This window comes from Coenobita brevimanus, chromosome 101, assembly GCF_032717465.1.
Source record: "Coenobita brevimanus isolate Jiangsu-jjx chromosome 101, ASM3271746v2, whole genome shotgun sequence".
NCBI lineage: Eukaryota > Metazoa > Arthropoda > Malacostraca > Decapoda > Coenobitidae > Coenobita > Coenobita brevimanus.
In genome coordinates this window covers 37,660,376-37,684,488 of record NC_137054.1, presented here as the reverse complement: position 1 = coordinate 37,684,488, position 24,113 = coordinate 37,660,376, and the positions used below count along the sequence as shown (strand labels likewise).

At 42.8% G+C, this 24,113-nt stretch overlaps 1 protein-coding gene across 1 annotated transcript in view; it reads right to left on the bottom strand.

The window, feature by feature from the left end:
- LOC145415135 (uncharacterized) overlaps positions 1-24,113 on the bottom strand; it is a 197,386-nt gene that overhangs the window by 158,697 nt on the left and 14,576 nt on the right. The gene's annotated exons all lie outside the window — the stretch shown is intronic.

The following is a 24,113-nucleotide window of genomic DNA, read 5'->3' as shown; positions in this document are numbered from 1 at the left end:
AGAAAAAAATTGCACCATTACTTTTGGTATTATAGAATGAAAGATCTTGATCTTACACACCAGAAAATGTACAGTATATATCATTCACATATGTCAAATGTTTACCACGTAGCCACAGCAAGAAAGTGGCAGCTGGAGGTGGAGGGACAATGAAGGGGGTGAAGGAGGGAGAATGAAGGAGGAAGGTGGAGGGAGGATGGTGGGGGGAGGGTGGCATGGAAAAATCAGCTTTATACAGATGGTAGTAGGAGCTGTGAGTCCAGTCACAAGTGAGGGAGGAGGAGAGGGTACAAAAGGTTTGGGGTAGAGGTAGGTGGCGAGAGAGCAGTGGAGGAATCACCCCCCTCCCCATAGGTAGGGGCCCAGATCCTCCCCCCTCCCTACTCAGGACTTAGTTCTCATTGGTTTGCATTGATATATGTCACAATCGGCCGAAGCCTAGTGTCCGCAGTTTTTTACAAAGGCTCCTCTATCAATCCTATTAGGTATCAAGCGAAATACTGGAAAAGGATCGATCCTTTAGGGGTTAATCACAAATCCACAGTACAGTAATTCACCAAAATAAACACTATCACACCAATACAGGCAGCGTTACTCATGTACAGTACATCGTTGCAACAACACAATAATCACATTTGCGTAAGGTGGCCTTGTGCTACACAATGTATACTATAGTACGACGCTCAGCTGAGACGTGACGATAGCAGGGGGATAACATGTGAATGAGTGGAAAAGACAGAGCTTTGAAAAGGTGGTGGGAATGCACAACTGAACCAAAACAATGCTCTGTATGTCAGGGCCGCCATCTTGCCTGAGACAAGCGACGGTTGCCTTGCGTGAGCCATCAGAAAATTTTGTACAAAGCCTGGCGCTTCGTACAAAATTTTCTGATGGCAGTATTGTTATAGCGGAAAATTCATTGTAAATTGGATTTTGAGGTGTAACTTTTTTGTTATCGTTGTAGCGAATTATCGAATACCGGTTCAATATATAACGAGTAGTAACTGTACAGTATTTATATATATATCATCATCATCATCATCATCATCCTGGACCTCCTTTCCCACCCCAGGGCGGGGTGAGGAGTAGCAATGTCCAGACAGCCCAAATTTGCCTACTCCAATGGGCCACACTTCCATTCACTCACCATGCAAGCCCCCGGAATCCTGGCTCTATCTGATACACCAAAAACATTCACCACGTTCTGTAGCTTCACATAAACATATCTGATAGAGTACAAACACACACACATATTATAAGAAAATGCATTACAATTGGACTGAAAGCATTTGGTAAACACAGAGATATGAAAAGTAGTTTGCCAAATGCCAATATGTATGAAATAAAAAGTATATAATGAATAATTACAGCTATAATGCACAGTTCTGAGACATGGGAACTGACAAAATCAATGTGAAATCAACTAATCCATTCTCAGAGAGCAATGGAAATGTCAATGTTGGGAATACCTTTAAGAGACAGGAAAAGATCAACTTCGGTGAGAGAGCAGACTAGAGTCAAAGACATTATGAAAGTTATAAAAAAACAGAAATCGAGGTGGGAAGGCCATGTAGTAAGATTAATAGATAACCGATGGAGCAAGAGGCTGACTGGCTGGACATCAAGAGATTGTGAGCATTGCAGAAAAAGGCCAGACAGCGTCAGGACTCTACAATATCATAAAACATACACAGGTACTCTAGAGGTTAAATCAAAGTCATGGCTAGGGCCTGCAGGAAATATTGTTTGCACATTCCCTCTGAGGAATGCCATATTCAGCACCTTGTGATGCTTGGCTGGAAAGTTACCACTCATACACACACACAGGCTTCTAGAACATCCAACGACAGCATAGCCCACTTGATAGAAGTTCTTATATACAGAAGGAAAGAGGAGAAGTCAGAAGGAATTCGGAGACTGGAGAGGAGACAGCGAGAAGGGGGGTCTAGTGAGAGAGGCTGCGAGAGTGTAGCAAGCATAAAACCGCTCCCACCTCAATACGCTCGTGTGAGACAAACTTAGTATAAAGTTTTGAGGTATTCCCTCTGAAGAAATAAACTACAATCAAACTCCAGTATCCATCTTTATCTTCTCCTGTCACTGACTACAAGTGAACTGAGGTTATCCCCTCACATATCTACTCACTACAGTAGACCCTAGTTATCCGCGGGGGTTAGGTTTCACAGACCCGAGCGAAAGGCAACTTCGCGGATACTCAAGTCATCATCACAAAACGGCATATTACTTCCACATAAGCTAAGCACATCCCTGAAAAAGTAAAAACATACTTTAAAATATTACAAATACATATTAACACTCACCAAAAGACTGTGTTCTCTTCATAACCTTCGTACAATGATGACAATTGCTGTATGATGATGATGATTGCTGTATGATGATTGTAGTGCAGCTCCTACAGTGCCAAAGTGGTGAGGTGACAAGATGTGTGGTGGCACTGTAGGTTAGCTATGAGTCTACTCTGACCCTTCTGACAGGACACCAGATAACACCTTACGCTCTCTCTTTGGCTTAGAAGGATTGCTTTTATCCATTACTTGTGTCTTGGAAGCTATTTTTCACTTACACAATGAAGTACAGTACAGTAGAGTTGTAAACACGAGAAGGGCGACGACGACGTAAGTAATGAACTGATTGCTGTTTACAATAAGACTGGCGGAATGGTGGGAATGCCTGTGGGTGTGGGTATGCTAACTGTAGCAACAAAAGAAGTGAGCGCTGCGTGCCAATTTCAAATTAAGTTACAGTGTATAGTACAGTATTAAAATAAGTCTGATTTGTGGAAACTTAAATCCGCGGATGCAAATTCCACGGATAAAAAGGGTCTACTGTATTAACTACAGCTCAGCTACAACTACTATGTAATCAATTACAAGACTGACAAATTATTTTTGTGTCGCAAACGTACAAACCAATGCCTACGAGCCTACATGTCTACAAGCTTATAAGCCTACAAATCAACAAGTCAACATACCAACGATACTACGAATCTACATTATCAAGACTGACAATAAGAAATGCTACAATCACAGCAAGATATTAAGATTCTGCCACGTAACCAAGATCAGCTACAAGTTCACAACATACAGCAAGAAAGTAGAATTAAATGCTGTAAAGGAAACCACAAGCATCTCAAGAAACTACAATTATACGATCAAGTAACCACAAGCGAGTAAACAGTAAGAAGAACGAGCAACGAGTGAGGAAACAACAAGCAAACAACGAGCGAGAAAATTCACAACCCACAACCACCTGACTCCACCCTTCTCTTCAACCTACCCTCCGTATCCATCACCACCACAATGATGTAGGGGTTACAAGGTCAGACGACGGCAGCAAATACCAAAGCCCTCATTCACCACTCATCTCACTCATCGTTACTCAACATTACTCAACGTTACTCATTTACTCACCACAGCTACCAGAGTTAGAAGTTGCTGCACTAGTGTTTTCCTGAGAAGCTGAGAACACCACCACAAAACGTCAATCAACTCGTGTCTGACAACACTATCACCATCTGTACCACCACTAACACCATTGCCTCCATGGTAAAAATTAGTGAGTTACATAGTTACTTCATTTATACAACACACAGTGATAGACACAGTGGTAGACAAAACATTCCGCACAAACATATAAAACATACTGTATAGTTACAACCTATGTACACATACCTACTTCAATTATCTGCATAAGTCAATCACTAAGTACTTGCACCGACAATAACTATTATATACTTTATATATTCATTCATTTATTACAGCATGCATTTATTCCCAATGAATGTTACTATTTATACATACACAAAATACATGTTTCATACATTGAACTATGCAACAATCCATCAGCAGAGTGATAAATAAATACTATCACATTAACCCAGTGAGTGATTATAAGAACTGTACCTAGGGTACACAATTCTCCAGCCTCGGCTACCCCGCAGGACACAAAAACAGGCCTATTTTTTTTACCTTCTCAAAGGTTGAAAGTTTTATGCCTGATTTATAGAGCCTGAATTTACACACCTGAAAACGCAAACTCCACCCTCCTGGACCCAATAGTTACCGAGCTATGGCCCGTCAAAGTAGATAATAGTTACCCGTCATGGCCCCGGCGAGCAAGAAAGTACGGTACTTGCACCTTTTTTCTTCACAAACATATGTACAAAAATCACCAAAATCAATTTTTTTTTGGTGTGTACAGATGTTATAAACCATTGTAATGTGCTTAAAAAAAATAAAATGGTGACAAACCCCTCCCAATAAATATGATAAATACTGTAGTAAAAATTATCCTCCCCTCTTCTCCTCTCCCCATACCTCCAATCCCCTCCCTCCCCTCCTCTCCCCTTACCTAACCTCCCCTCCCCCCTCCCCTCCCCCCGAGCTGTCAAATCTAGCTAGGGAAAATGGTCATGAACCCCCAATAAAAATATGATAAATAGCAAATATTATCCTCCCCTCCTCTCCCTTCCCCATACTTCCAGTCCCCTCCCTCCCCTCCCCTGTGAGCTATCAAATCTAGCTAGGGAAAGTAAAATTTCTTTTTCGAGTGGATTTTGAATCAAGACAGCTAAAATAATTGTGGTGTGCATATCTGTATGCAAAGACACGAATAAATTACAGGTAACGATTCAAAAACACGTGACATAAAGCATAAAAATGCGCAAAATATTCGAGGCCGGGGAGGTAAAGATACTGCGTGATAGGGGGTGGATGTGGGGGGTGGTGGTGGGAGGTGGTAAGGCTAGAAGGGGGTGTATGGGGATGGAAAGATGGGAGGAGACCACCACAAGACACAAACGAACAGCCCCAGTGGAGTACAGGGACATGGAGGGAGAGTAGGGGGGAAATACCCTCCCTCCAGATGACTGGGGGGGTCATGGGGGGAATCCACATGGGAGGGGGGGGTGCATGAGTAGGGTGGTGGTGGTGTGAAGAACGGTGGGAGGTACGGTAGTAACAAGTATTCATGACGGCAAAATACAATGCCTCGGAGCCCCCAGGGAGGGGGACCATAAATGCCCCCATCTTCCGCCCCTCTCCCGGTGACAACTCGAGCTGCCTGGAATCACTGTCTGACTTACATCTTCTTCATTTCTGCAACATTTGTGTCCTTTCCTCCAACTTTTGCTCTGATGAGCACCACCTCTCCTCCTCTAAACCTCACCTTCTTTTCCTAACTGAGACTCAGCTATCTGAGGCAACTGACAACAAACCCTTTTCTGTATCCTCCTACTTTCTCTATACTCATTTCAATGCCATAGGTGGCTGTTGTGTATACATACACAATGACTTATCTTGCTCTCTTGTTCCAGAACTCGATTCTTCTTAATTCTCTACACTCTGGCTTCGGCTTTCCTGTCATTCTCTGACTAAATATATCTACGCTGTTTATCTCCCAATTCTACTGACTATCAAAATTATTTTGACTATCTTACTTCTACGACGGAACATTCTATCCATTTCTCCTTTCTATGAAATCTCCATTCTAGGAGCTTTCAATGTTCACCACCACCTTTGGTGATCCACCTGGCGAACAAGCCTACACCTTTTCTATCCTTAATGACCTACAGCAGCTCATACAGCACCCTACCTGTACCCCTGACCACCTTGGAGAGAGCTCCAACATACATGACCTCTTCCTTACAACTAATCCTTCTGCTTACACTGTTATCTATTCTCTCTGTTGGGCTCCTCTGATCACAACCTTATCACCTTAACCTGTCCCATCGCTCTGGTACGGCCTGTGGACCCTCCAAAGAAACGTCGTCTGTGTCACTTTGGAGCTGCGGATTGGAATGCCCTCAGGCAGTACTTCTTTGAATTTCCATGGAATGATTATTGCTTCCATGGCTGGGAGCCATCTGAGTGTGCCTTGTGCATTATCGAGGTTATTCTCTTGGGCATGGAAGCATACATTCCTTTCTCATATCCTCTGATTAATGCAAGAAAGCCTTGGTTTAATCACGCTTGTTCTAATGCTGTCCGCAACAAGGAGAGGGACTATACAAGGTACCAGAGCCAACCCACCCCTGAATCACATCTTTCATAAGTTTCTGCCAGGAATTGTGCTAAGTCTGTTCTTCGCTCTGCTAAAAATAATTTCATCCATACTAAATGCTCTCAACTCTCCAACTTGAATTCTTCCTGCTCCTTCTGGCATCTTGCCAAAAACCTTTCTAGCAACTTTACCTCATCATCCTTCCCTCCTCTTTTCTACTCTGATGGCTCTGTAGCTATTTCTTCTACTGATAAAACAGATCTCTTCGCTCAGACTTTCTCCTCCAATTCCACCTTAGACGATTCCGGTGCTGTTCCTCCATCACTCCCCCCCTCTGACTTCCTCATGGCTGACATTTCTTCAGCTGATGTATTTTCTGCCATCACAGGCCTCAATACTAATAAGGAATATGGGCCTGATGGAGTCCCTCCTGTTTTTCCTCAAAAACTGTGCTTCTCTGCTTACACCCTGCCTAGGCAAACTCTTTCGTCCTTGTCTATCAACTTGTACCTTTCCTTCTTGCTGGAAGTTTGCTCTCATTCAGCTAGTCCCAAAGAAGGGTGATCATTCCCAACCCTCTATCGTCCAATTGCTTTAACATCTTGTATCTCACAAGTTTTCGAGTCAATTCTTAAAAGAAAAATTTAAAAGCATCTGTCCTATCACAACCTCCTTTCTGATCATCAGTATGGGTTCCGTCAGGGACGCTTCACTGGCGATCATCTCACCTACCTTTCAAACTCTTGGTCCTCCTCCTTTCGGGACTTTGGCAAAAATTTTGCCATTGCACTTGACATCTCAAAGGCTTTTGATCGAGTCTGGCATAAATCTTTAATTTCCAAACTGCCCTCCTACGGTTTCTATCCTTCTATCTGTGCCTTCATCACTAGCTTCCTTTCTGGTCATTCTATAGCCACTGTTGTAGACGGCCATCGTTCTTCTCCTAGATCTATCAACAGTGGTGTTCCTCAGGGCTCTGTCCTATCACCAACTCTCTTCCTTTTATTCATTAATGACCTTCTAAGCTGTACATCTAACCCTATACACTCATACGCTGATGACTCCACCCTTCACCTTTCCATTCGGTTCCTGCAACGCCCATCTCAGCAGTTACTTCAACAAACAAGGGATGAGGCTATGGCACACCTAATATCTGACTTGGCTCGTATCTCTGACTGGGGTAAAAATAATTTGGTTGTTTTTAATGCATCAAAGACTCAGTTTTTACACCTATCAACCCGACAAAATCTTCCACAGGTATACCCACTAATGTTTAATAATATTCAGCTTAATCCTGCATCATCCTTGAACATGCTTGGGGTTTCATTTTCTCGGGACTTATATTGGAAAGATCATATTACACCTCTTGTAAAATCTGCTTCCAAGAGATTAGGCGTGCTAAGCCGACTCCATTCCTTCTTTACCCCTGCTCAACTGTTGACTCTATACACGGGTTTTATCCGTCCCTGTGTGGAGTACAACTCTCATGTGTGGGGAGGTTTCCCACATACAGCTCTTCTCAATAGGGTGAAGTAAAAAGCTTTTTGTCTCATTAACTCTCCTCCTCTTACTGACTCCATTCAACCTCTGTCTCTTCACTGCACTGCTGCATCTTTATCTCTTTTCTATCGCTACTTCAATGGTCACTGTTCCTCTGAACTGTCTGCATGCATTCCTCCACCTCTACGACGGGCACGTAGCACCCGTCTAGCAGCAAACTCTCATCCCTTTTCTGTCCATCTCTCTAATGCAAAAGTTAGTTATTCCCAGTCCTTCATATATTCAACAGGTCAACGTTGGAGCGGTCTCCCTCTGTCTGTATTTCCTGCTTCCTATGATCTCCAGTCTTTCAAACGCAGTGCGTCCAGGCATCTCAAAATGATCGGATCTTGAATTTGGCTCTCTCTTGTAGTTTGTAAAAAAAAAAAAAGAGGGACGTGGTGAGAGGGAGGTTGGGGGTACACCCATGACCACCTGGGTACAGGCCTGGGTCACCGCTCCGGTGTGTCCAACACTTAGTTCTGACTGGTTAGAAGCCATCTAAGTCACAGCTGGGGTGAAGCCAGCTGATGCCAGTTTTTTGTGGATGTTGCACGATCGGCGTTGCTCGTCCTTTTAGAAATTGTGCAAAACGCTCGATCGATGAGATTAGTACTTAAGGGGTTAATTAAAGTTGCCTTGTGGAACCAGACAAAGGCCAACACTAGTGAAGTTAGCAAGAATGAACATCCTCTTTCACACAATTGTGATGACAAAGATTTCCACACAGTGCTGACACATAAATTGTCTACCAGAGGTACAAACAAACAATAAGTGAGTGTATATAGTTAATGTTGTTCATAATATAAGTATATATTATTATATAGAATAACAAAATATGGGGTTACAAAAAATCTCAATAAACTGTGTAACATAACTAAGCTTTAAAAAGGGTCCCAAGGATTAGCCAGCAATTATGCAACCACAGACACCACAGAAAATCCGAACACAAACGATTAAAATTAAAGAAAATCAATACATACAAAAAAATAAATTATGATCGCATAACAAACAAACAAAATTAAATGCAACTGATGCTACAAAGTGCTACAATACATCATAAACTCCTTCTACAAGTAAAACAATGAGAAAAATTATTGTTCTCCAAGAGCCAGTTGTATGCACATCATCGACTGCTGCATGACTGGATTAGCTAGTTACTTTATTTTTTTTTCGGTAGGAAACGATAAGGGAACTTATAATACAAACTGTGTGATATGACTACAGCAAGTGTTATAGATGACTAATTCATAATACAATTCACTGCTGTATCTTTTTTTTTTTTTCTTTTTTTTTTTAAATAACAGAACGGAGGAAGGAAATACAAATGAATAAAAAACAAAAATAATCCATACATCAGATTACTGGTGTCCTCTGTTCATAAAATATCTGTAACAGTCAGACTTGAACAGGTGTGGGTTGAAATTTGGAGGGAAACAACTCTGGGGAAGCAAGTTCCAGAGAGATGCAGTTTGGGGAATGAAAGAATTCTGATAGCCAGAAGTTCTGCAATATGGCTGGGTGACATTACAGTCACGAGCGCTACCAGATGCCCAAGTAGCACGAGGGACGGCATGAAGAGGTGGCACCATGGACGCAACTTCGTCTGAGCATTTGCCAAAAAAATATCTGTACAATAACGCAAGGGAGGCAACATTCCTTACTTGCAGGGGAGGTAGTTTATTTGTAATGGCAGGGTTGTTAATAATTCTAACAGCTTTGTTCTGAATTTTATTTAGTTGTTTTAATTCAACCTCACCACAACCATTCCACGAGGGTGAGCAATATTCAAGCTGACAGCGCACATGACTCTTATAAATTATAGCCAACTGCTCGTCAGTGAAGAAGTTACGGACTCTGTACAATAATCCAAGTTTCTTTGAGGTGGTTTTAGCAAGTGATATAATATGAAAAGTCCAGCTGAGGGCATTGTTAAGTGAGACGCCAAGAATTTCAATACTTTTTGAGACGGGAATATTAGTGGCACTGAAAGTAATATATGAATCTGGCAATATCTGTCTATTAGTAAATTGTATATACCTGTATTTAGTTTTACTAGCATTAAAAGAGACAATGTTGTTTTGTCCCCATTCACTGATCGAAGATAGGTCTTGATTTATGGAGATGGCTGTACTGAGTTGAGAGGCAGAGATATTAGACTTTGTAAATGGGTGTCTGAATGTGAATGAACTATGTAGTGTTGAGTCATCTGCGTATAAATGGATGGGATTGTGGGTAACAGATAAGAGATCATTAATATGAACCAGGAATAGGGTTGGCACCAGAACTGATCCCTGTGGCACACCGGCGTTAATTGAGTGGAAATTAGAATATACATCATCTACTTTTACTCTTATTTTCCTGTCACTAAGATTTGAAGAAATCAAAGGAACAAAAGACGTTAGTCCATAGCAAGGGAGTTTGGACAGCAGGGAACGGTGCCATACTCCGTCAAAAGCTTAAGAAATATCAAGAGCTACTGCATGAGTTTCTCCATGCAGATCAATTGATTGATGGATGGTATGAGTTAGGAGATTGAGTATGTCAATGGTGGATCTTTCGTGGCAAAAACCATATTGTCTATCACTAAATAAGTTGAAGGATTCAAGATGTTTAATAATGTGCTTATTAATTAAAGTTTCAAATACTTGACCAAGAGAAGATGTGACAGCTATTGGTCTGTAATCAGAGAGGTCAGAGGAACTTCCTTTCTTCGGAATTGGGTGGATGTTGGCTTCTTTCCATGAATTTGGGAATAAAGAAGTACGTATGCATAGTCTGAATAATTTAGCTAGAACAAAGGCAAGTTCAGGGGAACACTTGTTCAAAACAATTGGCGGAATTTCATCTGGGCCTGCAGCTTTGTTGGCAGGTAAATTGTCTAGGATGGATTTTACGTATCTTGTCTGTATTTTAAATGGGGCAATTTCGGGAGAGTCAATTTTCAGTACTGGGACTTTCTGGCTGATATCGTCTATGGTAGAGTTTCTGGCAAATGTACTGGCAAAAATATCTGCTTTCCCACGTGGGTCATTTGTAATGTTGCCATCAGAAGATTTTAGTGGGGGAATGGAAGATGACTTGTTAAAGTTATAATTGAAAGAATTAAGAGTTGACCAGAATATTCTATTGTCATTAGGGTTGTTAAGTAGTTTTGATGCTTGCTTTTCAAGAAAGTTTGATTTAGCTAGATTTAATACAGCTTTTGCATGATTTCTGGCATGAGTGAGGCCGGTCACTCTCATGTTAAATGTCAGGACCAACTGCTTAGCCCTAGGCTCCTACGCTCCCTCATGGGGCAATGTGGGATTGGATGATGGATGGATGGATGGATTAAATTGAAAGAGTGATTCACATGTTTTTGATTTTAAGTAAGAGTTATATGCTAATGACTTCTGGCCTGTTTCTCTGGCACAGTTGCCATCAAACCATTTTGGAGAGTTCGATCTTTTAGTGAACTGTTGACTTGGTATGAATAAATCCATACCAGCTAGTATTTAGTTGCAAATGTGGGACTGGGTGGAACTGGGATCACTAGAGAAGAAAGACTGCCATGGAATGTCAGCAAGATAATTTCTAAATCCATCCCAGTTTGCCCTATCAAAGTGCCATTGGGTCACCCTGACAGGTTCAGAACGGGGATGTGTGGGGTGGTTGACTAATGAGGCTTTGATGAGTTTGTGGTCAAAGGATCCAAGTGGTGATAGTACCTCTATCCGGTATTGATCTGGATTATTTGTCAAGAATAAATCCAAGAGATGGGCATTATGGTCAGGATTATCAGGTATTCTGGTTGGCTGCTTTACCAGCTGGGTGAGATTAAACGATTCCACAAACAGCTCCCACTCTAGTCCTGGCAGAATGCAATAACCATTCAACATTATGTATGTTAAAATCACCCAAAATGGTAATTTCGGTGCTAAGGGCAAGGTTAAGGTTACTCAACTGTGTGGATATGGATCAAATACACTGGGTTCCGAAGAAGAATTGGGGGAGCGATAAACTACACAAATATATTTGGTAATATTTTCACAATTTAGTTTATATAATGAGTAATCAAAACTGGATGAAGTGAAGTTTAAAACAGTGTCAACTGCATACTGGGATTTGATATAACAACAGGTGCCGCCCTTGTTACGGAAGTTTGTGAGGAGATGGTAACCGGGAAAACAAAATGGGGATATATCAGTAGAGGGTGAGATTTGTGTTACTGTGTTATTATTATGTAATTATATACACGAGCACACACTTAAGTCCCACTTTACAATGTTTCATACAGTGTAACTGTACAATATTACTACAGTTACTACAAATACCTACAATATTACTTCAGTTACAATATTACTGCAATGGCTATAATTATGGAACTACAAATGATAGCATTACTGCAATTATTTTACTACAATTATGTACCGACAAACGACTGCATTACTGCAATTATCTTACAGTTGCTACAATTATGTAACTACAAATGATATGTAACAATTACAATACAATACAATTATTATACATTATGTAACAATACAATTACATAACAATTACAATATTAATTTGAAATACAATTACGTAACAATTAAAATATTACCTCAATCAAATAATACAATTATGTAACAATTACATTCATACAATGTAACTATATGTTCCTAAAATTCTGTATTACCAGAATCATCATACAAGTTAAGTGTAATATTAGGCATTAATATAAGCATAACTCCATATGTAATGAAATGACCTACCAGTATTACCATTGCACAATTATGTGTGTGTGTCTGTTGTACATGCACATTTGTGCTACTATATCACTACAGTGTCTCATACAATATTCTATATTAAATTTTACTACAATGTATTTACTCAGTTATACATACAATGTATTACTACAATATGTTAAGATTCTACAATATTATTATGTCCGTACAATATTATCAAAATATTACACCTCTACAATATTTTAATGAATACTATGTATTACCAGACTAGTATGAATTACTACGCTGTCGTGAGTTCGCCAGCAGGGCGTGACCGAGTGATGTCAGGACTCTTCAATATCATAAAACATACATAGGTACTCTAGAGGTTAAATCAATGTCATGGCTAGGGCCTACAGGAAATATATTTTGCACATTCCCTCTGAGGAATGCCATATTCAACACCTCGTGATGCTTGGCCGGAAAGTTACCACACACACACACACACACACACACAGGCTTCTAGAACATCTGAGGACAGTGTGGCCCATGTGATGGAAGTTCTTATATACAGAAGGAAAGAGGAGAAGACAGAAGGAATTAGGAGACTGGAGAGGAGAGAGCGAGAAGGGGGCTCTAGCGAGAAACAAGCATAAAACCGCTCTCACCTCAATACGCTCTAGTGAGACAAACTTAGTATAAAATTTTGAGATATTCCCTCTGAAGAAATAAACTACTGTGCAATCAAACCCCAGTATCCATCTTTATCTTCTCCTGTCACTGACTACAAGTGAACTGAGGTTATCCCCTCACATATCTACTCACTATTAACTACAGCTTGGCTACGACTACTATATAATCAATTACATGACTGACAACAGGAGGTGGAGAGATGAGATAGAGAAATCTGCAGGGAAAACATGGCACAGATTGGCTCAGTCAAGGAATTCATGGAGAAGGTTGGGGGAGGCCTTTGTTCAGCAGTGGATTTGTAATGGCTGATGATGATAATGATGATGATATTGTACTATATACAGTACCCTCGCGTCCAGCACGCGTTAGTCCAGCACGATTTGAGTCCAGCACGGTGAGCAATTAATTAGTATTACTTAATACGATTTAATTACTGCAACACGAGTGTGTTAGCATAACACGGACAGAGCTCCGAGAAGTGGGCCAAATCCGCAGAGTTCACTCTAGCACGATCATCCCCGGTCCAACACGGCCATACTGGACATTCCCATGATGATGATAGCCAATGAAAAACTTCTGATCAAGCAGCCTTCCCCGCCCGCTATTGTGATGTGATCGAGATGCTGCCCAATTAAAAACGCTTCTGGTGTCACATGATGTTTTGTTTACATTTCTCCCGCCACAGAGCCACTCAGTCGCATAATTGCATTGGAAGGTGCTTTTTTCTTGCTGCATTTTCTGCCCTTGTTATTGCATTTTACCCTGCTCACGATGCCTAGGAAGCCTTCTGAGAACCCCAAGAAGCGTCGGCACCTCCCTCAGGCCACCAAGCTAGAAAGCATCGAGAGGAAGAAGAAAGGGGAGAGGAAAGTTGACACTGCCAAGGCCTACGACATGAATGAAGCCAACGTGATCATAATAAAAAACTTAAGACAAGATCCTGGCAACCAAAGGCTATCACATGGCACTTCATACCAGGTTTGCCGAGGATACGATGGTAAATCAGAACGGTAACGTGGTAAAATTGCTGACGATACCACGGGCATTTGGAATTCATCTGGATGGATTCCTACCAAGCATACGATGGGGAAAACAGTGTGACCAAAACCCAGGCGACTCGACACAGAATGTATCGTACTACAGCATTGAACATTTAGCCTGACACTGAATACATATTAATATTTTAGAATAAATATCAATCGTTTTGAAACCCTTCTCATCGGCATGCGTACCAGTTAATAAACAAAGTTGCTTCTCCTTATTCTCTACCGAGTCAGCGACAGCGATCAATTTCCACAGTCACGAGACGGGGCTCTGGCAACAGTGTGAGAAGCATGCACTTTGCCAAGGATTACAGGGCTAGGACAGGCAGAAGCAGGACCTTCCATGGCTGTGGACGAAGATAGCGATTCTGAGTGTGATTTCGAATGATTTATGAGGGAGGTTTGATTTCGAAGGATTTATGAGGGACGTTGAGGAGGAGCAACAGCCATTACCCGCTAGTGACGCCAGCAGCCATCCTCCGGGCACCCAGTAGGACTAACTACAGCCTTGGATACCACCTTCCATTCCCAGTAAGCCCACCAACACTATCCTAAAAGGTTAGTTATCATTCATAGCACAGTACCATCTATTATAATTACAATAGTACCAATATATGTATAGGTATATGGTAGGTATTTAGGGTGACTTTTCCGAGGGTTGCTGACATAATTCATTTTTCCCCATAAGCTCTATTGTTAGTCCAACACATTTTTGATCCAACACGTGACCCATGCATAACAATATTACCGTGCTGGACGCGAGGGTACTGTACATATATATATATATAGTAATCCCTCTAATATCCGAACATCCCCACTAACCAGACATAATCGTCCCGGGATCCAATATTCCCAAAATGGTCTGGGGGAAAAAAAAAAAAAAAAAAGATTTTTCCCCGCCCGTAATTTGAACTTGGCGCACGGGGCGCGGGACAGCTTTGTTGTGGCGCGTCATTCCTCCGACGTCCACTAGAGCACCCCTGCATCCTCCCCACTTTCCGCCTGTCTCTCGTCGCGAGCGAACGCTCGTCATTAAGGCTGCCCATGTGCTCGCTTTTGTGGTGGTGCCTTACCTGCTGCAGGCACTCCTGCTGCTCTCGTGCCTCTCCTTCGTGTGTGTGATGATGGCCCCGCCGCCTGAGAATAGGAGTGGTGTTGACTCTGGAGAAGAAGCAGGAGATATTGGAGAAAGTAGATGCGGGGTGGTCTTCTTCATGCATCCTCTGCGAGTTCAACCTCGCCCGATCTACTTTGTTTCATATTAAGAGATCCCGAGACAAATTCATGCAGTACACGGCTGACTTCTCGTCGAGAAGCAAACGCAACGTGGAGAGGAAGGTGATGTTTACTCCCAAGTTTGCTGAAGTCGACCGCTCCACGTTGATTTGGTATCGACAGCAATGTGCTGCTGCTGTGATGGTACGTGGTATGGAGCTGAAGGCTGCTGCTGAGAAGTTCGCAAGGCTTCACGACGCCCTAGACTTCAAGGCATCCGAGGGTTGGCTCTTCGCATTTAAGTTACGGCATGGCCTTACCAACCGTAAGGCTCATGGCGAAGCTTTGGACGCTAACGAGGATGGAGTTGACCAGTTTCGGCACAAGGTGAAGGGCTTGATCGACAGGGAGGGCCTCACTCTCGGTCAAGTCTACAACGCCGACGAAACTGGTTTATTCTATCGCTCTTTGCCAACGACCACTCTAGCCGAGGAGACAGAGGAGCGTGTACCTGGCAGCAAGCTCTCCAAGGAACGGATATCTGCTTTGTGTTGTGCCAATGCTAACGGTATGCACCGGCTTAAGCCCATTAATGTTGGCCGCGCAAAGCAGCCTTGGTGTGTTCGTGGGGTGATGGATGTCCTTCCTGTCGTCTGGTATCATTCTTTGAAGGCATGGTTCACAGCCCAGATCTTCAAAGACTGGTTCCACCGCCATTTCGTCAAGGAGGTCATACATTACCAGACGGAGAAACTGGGAATCCCACGCGACCAGGTAAAGGCCCTCCTTCTCCTCGACAATGCACCTGCCCACCCGTGCAACAAGGACTTGGTGGCTGAGAATGGCCGCATTAGGTGCATGTTTCTGCCACCTAATATGACTGCTCTCATCCAACCAATGGACCAAGGAGTGATCGTGGCAACGAAGAGGCTGTACTGAAGGAAGTTCCTGGACGAGGTGATGGTTGTTCTCGAGGACGAGGACGAGCGCAGGGAGGGACGGGACACGCGAGGCCAGCAGACTTTGGAAAACCTTCGCCATTACAACATCAAGTCTGCAATCTACAACTGGGCCAGTGCATGGAAGGAAATCCCTGTCAGGACTCTAGAAAATGGTTGGTCTTGTCTGCTTCTCGGAATGGATGTGGAGTACAACTTTCTAGGTTTTCACGTGGGTGACTTCCATGCATGTCTACGTACCATGGCGATGATGTTGATGTGGACGACATGCATGAGTGGTTGGATGACGACGAGGGCGATCCTGGGTATCAAACCCTGTCTGATATCGAGATCGCATCTTCAGTTGCAGGTGTCAGTACCCAGCTTGAAGATTCCGAAGAGGACGGCAACGATGATGCGGACTCCTCTCAGCATGACACAACTCAGCCATCCCCAAGCTAAGCGCACTCCGGGAACACCTAGAGTTCATTCTGGACTACCTGGAACACCCAGACTGTGATAGGGAGATGGGGCCCTTGGGACTTGTGGAGGAAGTGCGTGCTTTCAGGCAACGCATCATTAATCGTCAGAATCATCGTTCCTTGCGTCAATCAACGATTGACAGTTTTTTCAGGCCCATGACCGCAGCTGTGCCCAGCCCTGGCTCCACTCCGTTGCCTCCCCAAGACAGGCCCTCATGCTCCGAGCCAAAGCCCAGCACATCAGCCATGATGGAGTCACTGCTCGACGTGAGTTTGCCTCTGTCTTCGGAGTCGTCTGCAGTGGGTACGCCATCACCACGACCCAGCGACGCACCCCTAGGTCACCTGCCAGCGATACTCTCGGACTCTGACAGTGAATAGACACCAAGAACTTCTCCACTAGACCACACGGGAGTTTACAGTGTTGTGCAGTGAAAAAAACAGTGCATTGTGTTAAGGATTTACAGTTGTGAGTGAAAAGACAAACAATTTTTGGACTAAATTTAACGTAAATAAACTTGTGTGTTTTTGCTTTAGAAAATGGTTATAAGAGTGGTAAAATTAAAGTGCAGAGTGCAACACTTATTAAGTTACAATGGACCATAAGTTAGACAAGAGTGCACACTGTGGAGAGAATGGACTTCTGAGTGCGAATGACTAAGTTCAGTGCAAGACTTCATGAACAGTGTACTGCAAGTGCTTCAGGAAATCCTTCTTATTGTCAGAGTCTGAGAGGAGACGTGTTATTCATCGAGATGGCCATGGACTTGCTGTAAGTAGGCAGAATGTTTCATACTGTACTCTACTGTATTTTCCAAACTATACTTACCTCAAATACCTCATTTCACTCTTTTATGTCCCTTATTGGTGTGAATATGCTGTGTCTTAGGTGCTATGCATGTGCAGTAGGGAGGTGTTTTTCTGCGTTAGGCTAGGTTAGGGTCCATAACTACGAGTCCAGGAGCCAGGGACTTGTAAGTACCCAGAATGTTTAATATTGTACGAACCTACCTCAAGAACCTCATTTTATGCTTCTTTTGCATTTATTTCAGTCTTTTATGTCCCTTATTGGTGTGAATTGGGTCTTAAATAGGTGCTATGCATGTCCAGAGGGAGCTGTATAGGTGTTTTTCTGAGTTAGGGTCCCTAAGTACAAGTCCAGAAGCTGGGGCCCAATATCCGGACAGGACCACTATCCAGACCTGCCTATGGCTCTATTACGTCGGATATTAGAGGGATTACTATATATATATATATATATATATTGTGAGAAAGACCATAAAGTGTTTATGGCATTCATGGATCTGGAAAAAGCATATGACAAAGTGGACAGAGAAGGATTGTGGAAAGTTTTGTGCATGTACGATATAGAGGGTAAGCTGCTAGGTGCCATCAAGAGTTTTTATGATGGTAGTGAAGCATGTGTCTGTGTTAATGGGCATCTAAGTGAATGGTTCGTGATCAGTGTGGGCGTGCGACAAGGTTGTGTGATGTCCCCATGGTTGTTCAATGTATATATGAATGGGGTGATGAGAGAAGTGAAAACACGAGTAATGGAGAGAGGGATGGCATTGGTAATGAATGGTGATGGATGGAATATCTCAAATTTGTTGTATGCTGATGATGCAGTACTGCTTGCAAGTACCGGACAAGAACTTGGTAGGCTAGTGCAGAGTTTTGCTGATGTCTGTAAGCATCGTTCCTTGAGAGTAAATGTAGAAAAAAGTAGTGATGGTTATTGAGAGAGAAGGTGACTCCCAGTGCAATGTAACAGTGAATGGAGAGAGACTGGAATTGGTGAGAGAGTTCAAATACCTGGGTAATGATAGAAAAGAGAGGAAAATGTGCAAAAGAAGTTGAAAATTGAGTGACACAGGGAAGAAAAGTAGCTAATGCAATGAAGGCCTTGATAAGAAACAGAAGATTGAGTGTTGCAGCTGCATGAGGCTTACATGAAGGAGTGTTAGTGCCAACTTTAACATATGGATGTGAGACTACGGTGTGGCATGAAAATGAAAAGTCAAGAGTAAGGGCAGCGGAGATGGGACTGCTGAGGAATGTATGTGGAGTACAGAGGGTGGATAGGATACGAAATAATGTGATTCGTGAAAGATGCGAAGTGAGGAAGTCGGTGGAAACCAGAATAGAAGAGAGTGTACTGAGATGGTATGGTCATGTGGAGAGAATGGATAACAATAGAGTGGTGAAGAAGGTATATCTGAGCGAATTCGAAGGAGGGAGGAGGCGAGGTAGGCCAAGAAGGTGGAGAGATATGGTGGATGAATGTGTAAGGAAGAGAGGTTTAGAAGTCGGTGAGGCTAGGGAACTGACAGGAAATCGAGCTGGCTGCATGAATTTTGTGAGTAGTGCATGATCAGGAATTTTTGGCACCCCTTTTTAACGTGGCAGCATCTGGATTGACTCTGTCAGATACGATTATGTGAAGCTACAGAACGTGGTGAATGTTTCTGGTGTATCCGATAGAGCCAGGATTCCGGGGGCTTGAATGATGAGTGAATGGAAGCGTGGCCCATTGGATTGGGCAATTTTGGGCTGTCTGGACATTGCTACTCCTCATCCTGCCCTTGGGTGGGAAAGGAGGTCTGGATGATGATGATGATGATGATGATGATGATGATGATGATGATGATATATCTATCTATCTATCTATCTATATACTGTATATATATCGTCACCCTCATAAAGAAACTGCTTAAGTCATTTTTACTGCTTTCGGGAAATCAGAAAAAAACTGTCTCATTTTCTTAATTTTCAATGATTTAGGCAGAAACTTGAGGAGCATTTTAGACCACTCACACCCTAGACCTGGCAAAGGCAGCTATACCAATAGGTGCGCCACGTGATGAAGAACTGATGTAGGCAATTAAGAAATCGCTGAAAAATGACTTAGGCAATTTCTTTATGAGGGTGACGATATAGATAGATAGATAGATATATATACAGATAGATAGATAGATATAGATATAGATACATATATATATATATATATATATATACTGTATATATATATAGTAGGTTCGCACAGTGCACGTCATCACAGTGCGCGATTCGCATTGTGCGCGAGTGACCAAAAATCATAACCAAAAACTCTTGAATGCGCGAGTTTACCCACAGAACGCGAGGCAGAGGAAAGGAGTGGCTCAAAAAGGCCATTTTCTATTAGTGTGCGACCACCCCTCACACAGCGCGTCACATGTCGTCATGTTGTTGCAATGGATAGACGAGGCTGACGCAGAGCACGACGCCAGGCAGAGTCAAGTTGAGCAGCCTAGCGTGATGGAAGGTAGGACTGAGCTGTGTATGTCAAACATTAACAAGATCCTCGCTGCCGTGGATAAACTCAAGGAGGAGGTGAAGGAACAGGAAGTGAGCAACCTAAGAACGGAGGAACTTCTGGTTGGTATCGACAAACTCTTCCATTTCTACACAGACAGGCACAGGGAAGAAATAAACAGAAGACAGACGCTCATAACAAGCTACACACAGCGGGCTCAAGTTGGTGAAGTAGCGGAACCATCGACATCGTCTGCTCCTGTTCCTGTTGAGGTTGAAGAGGATGCAATGTCAGAAGTGTCAGCATTGGACTTTGTAGGGTTTATGGCCGAAGTGAGTGACTTTGAAGCTCCTGGGGAAGGTGCTCAAGAGGAGTCTGCGGAGGGAAATGTTAGTGCGGTGGGGAGTGCGGCGCTGTAAGTGTTGCCGCGCCTTGGAACCTCTGTTATTTAAGGTCATTAGGCCTGTTGTCTACTGTTGTTAAGGTGACTACCCATATTTTTGTTATTGTAGCTATAGCTTTGGTACAGTGTCTGAAAAATATGACCTTTATTGTCTCTAAGGGCCAAAAAATGTCCAGGTATGAGGGGGTACCGCCCATATGTAATTATTCCCATAAGATTATGTATTCTCAGTACGCGAGGTCGTGGACCACCCAATCTCTCGAGCAATGTGTGAGCCTACTGTATATATATATATATATATATATATATATACAGTATATATATATATATATATGTGCATATATATATATATATATATATATATATATATATATATATATATACTGTATAAATACGTGTTTGGGAGAGTGTGTAAGAAACGGAATCTAAAGGTGAATGTAGGGAAGAGTAAAATTATGGTCTTCGAGAGAAGTAAAGTTAGTGAATGTACAGTGAGATTGGATGGGGAGGAAATGGAGAATGTGAGTACATTTAAGTACTTGGATAGTGTGATGAGTAAGGATGGAAGTTTAGAGGGTGAAGGGCTTGAAGGGCGCAGCAGGGAAGAATGGTTGCTGGCTCCTTGAAAGCAGTGATAAGAAACTGGGAAGTGAGCATGGAAGTGAAAAAGCTGCTACACGACAGTATTGTGATACCATCTCTAACGTATGGATGTGAAGCTTGGACATTGTTGGAGGGACAGAAGTCAAGAGTGAAAGCAGTGGAAATGAGTTATTTAAGAGGATCATGTGGAGTCACATGGAGAGACAGACTGACAAATGAGAAAGTGAAGGAGCGGTGTGGTGTGGATGTGGATGTGATAAAATGTGTTAGGAGGAAATAATATATTAAGGTGGTTTGGCCACGTGGAGAGGATGGAGAGCGAGAGACTGAGAAGAAGAGTGTATGTGAATGAGATGGAGGGGGGGGGGCCAAGGATGAGATGGAGGAATGGAATGGAGAGGTATATGAGAGAGGGGTGTGTGAGCTGGGAGCAGGGCACTGAAATGGCAGGGGACAGAATGATATGGAGGCAATTTGTTTGTGGCCACCCCTTACGAGATTAAGGTGCCTGGCAATAGATAGATAGATAGATAGATATTTGTTAGTACTGTGTACTATAGATGTCTTTCACATTACCAGTCAGAACGGGTCTATCTGTTAACAAGCAGGTTTAATACAGGAGTGTCAAATCCTCGATGAGAACTCTGTACAATATTCATCCAATGAACTCGGTGATGCCCTGAAAAGTGGAACTTATAGACAAAACTTTTGGATCTGATAATGAACGTAATGGAGAGATTCCTGGAAGGCACGATTAGGGAAAGAGTGAATACTGATGAGATGCAGTTTGGGTTTATGCCAGACACAGGGACCACTGATGCCATATTCACTGTCCACCAGCTTCAGGAAAAATAAAAAGGAAAGAAAAATGATCTGTACTGTACTTCGTTTTTTTTTATTTGAAGAAGGTGTTTGACACAGTCCCTAGGGAGGTGGTGATGTGGGCAAAAAGAAAGCTTGGGATTGAGGAGTGGCTGGTTAGAGTTGTTATGGCTATGTATGTGGGTGCTCATGCCAAGGTGAGGGTGAATGGAGATCTGAGTGATGAGTTTTCCTTGAATGTTGACATGCATCAGGGGGTGAGTCTTGAGCCGATTATTGTTTGACATGGTGCTTGAAGCTCTCTCATCTGACTTCAGAAATGGACTTCCATGGGAGATGATGTATGGTGATGACTTGTTGCTGACTGCAGAGAATGAAAGGGAGGCAGAGGAAAGATTTACCAAGTGGAGAGAGAATGGGGCACAAGGGTTTGAGTGTAAATGTGGATAAAACAAAAGTGGTGATATAGAGGACTGGTAGGGGTACTGGTAAAGCAGAGGGAGAGTGACCATGTGTGGTTTGCCACAAGGGTGTGGGAAATAACTACATCTTGTGCAGTATCTGTGATAAGTGGGTGCATATGAGATGTAGTGGTATTTGTGGTAGACTTAGAAATAATGCTGATTTCATCTGTGTGGTGTGTTGGGGAGAGCATATAGAGACTGTCAGGCATGAAATGACTGATCTTGCTTGCAAATCTCTTGAGTGCATGGAAGAGTTTTGTTATTTGGGGGACACGTTATATGCTGGAGGTGAGGCTGGAGCTAGCACTGTCGTTAGGGTAAGGAGTGGTTGGAGGAAGTTCTGGGAGCAGCTGCCTCTCCTGACACTTAGAGGACTCTCTCTCCTTGCTATGGGATCTTTGTATGTGCCTTGCATTAGGAGTACAGGGAGTCCCCGATAAATGAGGCCCCAAAACACGAAAATTCAAAGGTACGAAAGTGAAAAATATAGGACAAATTCCCCTATACGAAAGGCATATGCTTTGATGGTACGAAATGCACTACGGGAAAATGATTCAAATTTGGCGCTCGACCAACCACAGAGCCACTATTGTGTGTGGCAAGGCAAGCAACTACCTCCACTTCGTCCTAGTCTGTTCCCACTCCCCAGCTGTGTAGTGCGTGCCTTCTGTACTCTGAGAATCTTTTGCATCTTTTGCATCTTGCACCATGCCACCCAAGCGTCCTTCACCTTCATCATCATCATCTGTAGAGCCTCTCAAGAAGAAGCAAAACCGAACCCTGACACTGGAGCACAAGCTTGAATTTATCAAGAGGCACGAGGAAGGCCAGGGCGTGAGTGAGATCGGGCCTCACCTGTATATACTGTACAGTACTGTTTTCTATTTTTTACTCGGGAATCTGATAAATAAACAACTGCTTACAGTTCATTTAGCTTTTATTAGCATTTCTACTGTAGATTTAATAGCTTACAACCAGCCTAGTACAGCACAGAGTAGTTAGTTGACAGATTCTGGGGGGCTCCTGGAATGCATCTCCTCATTTTCTAATGTTTCTTATGAGGAAAAATGCTTCAATATACGAAAAATCGATGTACGAAAGATTTTAAAGGAATTAACCCTTTCGTTTATTGTGGACTCCCTGTATAATGCTATGGTAGTGAGACCTGGGCAGTAAAGGAAGAAGAAGTTCGTAGACTCAAACGTACAGAAAGGAGTGATTAGATGAATGTGTAATGCATGCTTGAATGTGCGGCCTGGAGGGGCAAGGTTTATGACTGACGATTTGAGAGGAAGGATGAGACTGGAGTGTATTGGTGCTGTGATAAGGAGGGGCAGATTGAGATGGTTTGGGCATGTGGAGAGGATGAAGGATGACAGCTGGGTGCAGAAAGTGAGAAAGGTGAACGTTTGGGGTAGGGTTGCGAGAGGCAGACCAAAAGGGACCTGGGAGAAGGTCAAAAAGTGTAACCTTAGGGATATGGGACCAAGTAGGGAGGCTGCCAGAGACTGAGCAGCAAGGAGAGCCATTACTAGGTGAACAAAGTTGATGCATGTTGGCGCCTTTATAAATGATACGAAACAATACAATAGGACACCATCAAATGCAAACTGAGTCACCACCTGAAAATCATCATTAACTTCTCGATACCCTACGATGGAGGAGATGCATATGTGAGTTCTGCTGCCATAATTTTTAGATTTATGAGGTTCAGCACAAAAAAAAAACATTTCAGTTCATTACTCTTTCCAGCACACTTCTCAGATGTGACCAATATGTGACAGTAGTGACACTGCATCACCCAAAATGTGTTAATGGCACAGCAACTTGTAAGATCAACATTATTATTAATGCTCTGTTCTACAATAGAGACATGCACTACACGAGACAACTTTAACATGGCACTT